At 46.6% G+C, this 3849-nt stretch overlaps 1 non-coding gene across 1 annotated transcript; it reads left to right on the forward strand.

Annotated features, from left to right (window-relative positions):
- Positions 1–1996: 1996 nt before the first annotated feature.
- TRNAE-UUC (transfer RNA glutamic acid (anticodon UUC)) lies at positions 1997–2068 on the forward strand. Its single transcript has one exon. It is a non-coding gene; the product is annotated as a tRNA-Glu (tRNA).
- Positions 2069–3849: the final 1781 nt, after the last annotated feature.

Here is a 3849-nt window from a genome sequence, read left to right on the forward strand (position 1 = left end):
ACTCCTCCGCTCTGCCAACTGAGCTATCGATGGCTCGGTGGAGTGGGGATGACAAGGCGAGCCATCTACGTAGCTTTCTGTTTCGTATCACTTGATAAAGCCTCAAACCCGACAGATATTTACTTTATAGGGAAAATGGGTGAGCAGTGGCTGCCTGTGATGATATATTTCCATTTATTATTTTGGGGATCCGGAAGTTAATAATGGGGTTATATTATCTAGTTATATATGTATAGCGCTCAAACACCGTTGGTTTCTTGGTATTGGATCAGACTTAGTTTTGTTTTTTATTTATTTAGGGTGTCTCGTGTTTACTTTTGGATACATTATTGCTTTAGATTCTCAGTAACATTTTTATGGTGTTTTAAGAGTTAATTATTTTTGGTTCGGATGTTATTTGTTGCATTAAATACTTTAATATGTTTTTGCGGTTTGTGCATTTTAATTATAAAAATGGTATTCACCGTGGGATCCAAAAGTTAATAAGGGGGTTATGTTATCTAGTTATATATATTTTAAACTTCATCAGGTGTTACATTTTATGTTTCTGGTCCGTAGGGACTGGTCCTTGTAATAGGATCTGTTTAAACACTAGAGGGTGACAAGAGGGATGTCCCCTCTGACCTATCAGAGCTCTTATATGCTGTGGGTGTAACAAAGATGGTAATAGGGGGAGATTGGGTTGAAATGCTGAGCCATTGTCAGCCCTTTCCCCTTCGCCCCTCGGCAGCATCGTCTCAACATCAGTACCACCTCCTCTCTATAAAAGAGATCTGCCTGGAATCAAGTCTGTGCGGGTCAGAGGGCAATCAGAGGTTATCGGGCCGTAGTTGTATCAAGGAGGGGTGTTTACTTCTGGTTCCCTGGGGCCTCCGTACTCTGGGCCCCCAAACTAGGGACCAAGCCCCTCTTTTAACTCCTGACTCTCAGAATAACAAGACAGAGCAGCCAAAAGCTTATTTGGGGACCCCATTTATGAAAGGAACAAATGGGGAAAAGAAACTGCACCCTGACCCTATTAGCGCACACCTTTTACATCCGGTGTAAACATGATCTATATGTTGATGTATAACTTGTTTACATTTGACATGAATAAATATGGAAGCATTTGTACTTCTGAATGTTTCATGCTTGCCCACGCTGCAGTCGTATCCTAGCTATTTTTAAAAGTTTTCTCCATTCGGTTCTTTTAAATTGATGATGTCAAAAAGGAACAACACAGCAGAGAATGCCCACAAATGTGTGTTTACTTGTTTTTAACCTCATATGTTTAGTTTTGTAAAAACACACCGCAGAGGCTCCTCCTCCGCTCTCGCAGAAGGCAGGGCCGGATTCTTCGGGGTCTGCGCCCCTCAAGGCTGCTGATGTCCCATCGCTGCTCCATGGCCCTGTGGGCTGTGAGTGCTGCCCCCTGGCGGTCACCCTGTGCATGTGAAGATACCTGGGAACAAGCCAGGGTGCACCTGAGCTGGTCCTCTGTATGAATCAATCGAGTGTCAGGACTGGGGTCGGTGCTGTTAGTAGGGGGAGAGGGGGTGCGACTGGAGCCCCTGAATAGCAGCCTGGGGCCTGTGACAGGTGCAGGGAGAGAGTGTGGTTCAAGGAAGCAGCTGGACGGTAACTGGGGAGGGGCCTGTGGGGCCCTCAGCCAGGTGAGGAGACTCAGGAGTGAAGGGGTGCCCTGGGGAGAGGGGCGTGGCCTTGTCTGGCTTGGGGGGGGGGGGGCAGTAAGAGGCAAGGGGGGGGGGGCTGCTGCTGTCCTCTGGTCCTGGGCTCTGTGTCTGGAGAAGTTCCAGGGTTGTAAATAATGAGACATGAGCAGGTTGTGGAACAAATCATGACACCTCATTCCTTCTGGTTTGTCAGGAGTGGGGTGCATGTTACCCCATTGATTGTCAGACCCTGAGGGTGGCAAGGTAACTTGAAATGTACAGAGTGGAGTCTGACAGGAGAGACTTCTCTCACAGAAACAGAGCTGTGAGAGTGTCATGCCACCTCCCATATGGTCTAGCGGTTAGGATTCCTGGTTTTCACCCAGGCGGCCCGGGTTCGACTCCCGGTATGGGAAAATCACATATTTTACTATAGGGACATATTAAACTTCACTTATTTCCTACAAACCTAAAATCCCCTAAATATTAATAAATTTCACTTTCTTCTCCTCCGCTGCTATCAGTCTCAAGCCCTTTGAGGTTTGCACGACCCCACAGCTCCTGTTCCCGCCCCAGCCCTCGCTGCACAGCTGCTGTATATTAATGACCGGGAGGAACAAACGTCAGATTAATACTACGAAGGGTTATTCGTTGTTTGTCTTTTATTACACAACAAAGAGTACAGATTATATATAAATAGCGCGTGGATTACAAAGCACCAGTTTCCTGTGCTCTCACCGTGGAAAATGCTTGTTTATTTCCTGCTCCTCCCGTGCTACCGAAGAGGCGGTTTCAGACTCTGTTTTCTGACATTAATCCCGTGCCTTGTTGTGTTTTAGAGTCTGTTTTATGACATTAAACCTGCTCTGTGTGGATTTCTAGAAGATTACGATGTAGGAAGTTTCCGCCTTACACCAACTCAGAGCAAGTGAGAGTACTGCCCTAAAAGGACAGTTTAAAGCCCCAAATGTGTCCTTTTCCGTGTGTTTGGGTAAACAAAAGTTTGGTGTTTCTTGTTTTAAGGGCTTAATTGTGAAATTGACTTCTGTAGTGGCGCGTTTTACAATGCTGAGCAATAGAAAGTCCACAGGTGACGACTGGCGACAGGCTGTTTCTTCAGATGAGTGAAAAGTGACAGGCGGTTCCATGGTGTAATGGTTAGCACTCTGGACTTTGAATCCAGCGATCCGAGTTCAAATCTCGGTGCGACCTGAGTTTTCTTTACTATTTACTTAATTTGTTTTATATTATTCAAGGTATTGAGCAGGGACCAGTGAGGCCATTTCTCTCTCTCAGATGACCCCTCCCTTCCTGTTTTCATCCTCCTGGTCTCTGTGGGGCAGATTTACAAGCCCCTTGCGACATTTTTGCGCCGCAGTTGCGTCACTTTTTGTGACGCAGCAGCAGCGTAAAAATGCGGCCCATTTACAACGTGACGCATCTAGGGAGCCCTGCGTCACATTATACCTGTGTCAGGTATAATGTATGCAGGGTGGGCGTTCCAACGCAAAAAAGCCTCGTAGAAGTGATGCAGTGAAATCTAGAACATTTCACTGCGCCACTTCTAGGACGCCACTGCGTAAAATTCTTACACCTGCTTGAAGCAGGCATAAGGAGTGACGCGGCACAATGAAGATAGGCATCCTCCTGCATTACTGGAGTTGCGTCATGCTTGCGACACGACTCCAGCAATGCGTGACTTTTGCGTCAACAGATGCATCAGAATATCTGACGCATCTGTCAATCCTTGCGCCGTATTGCAAATACGGCGCATCCATAGTGGCGCAAGGGTTTCTCAAAGTGGCGCAGGGAAAGTGATGCATCTTCACAGATGCGTCACTTTCTTATAAATCTGCCCCATTATCTTTAGGCGGTGCTGGGCGTTACGTGATGTTCCACACAGGTGTTTTATCATTCCTGAGGCAGATTTACAATCCCCTTGCACCACTTTTGCTTCGCTTTTCCCATGTTAAAAGTGACGCAAAAGTGGCGCACGGGGCTTGTAAATAAGCCGCCCTGTGTCTGGTGTGTGGACACCTTTGTCCTGTGGCTGCACAGCAGTAACACGCACAGTGTGGACTTGACACCACGCACCCTCCACGCCGCATAATTCACAAGGAGACACACAGACAGCAAAGCAGATATAAATTTGAAATGTTCTTTCTTTTATTTCTGCACTTTCTTGGTAACTATTCAA

Source organism: Triturus cristatus, chromosome 4_1, assembly GCF_964204655.1.
Source record: "Triturus cristatus chromosome 4_1, aTriCri1.1, whole genome shotgun sequence".
Classification (NCBI taxonomy): domain Eukaryota; kingdom Metazoa; phylum Chordata; class Amphibia; order Caudata; family Salamandridae; genus Triturus; species Triturus cristatus.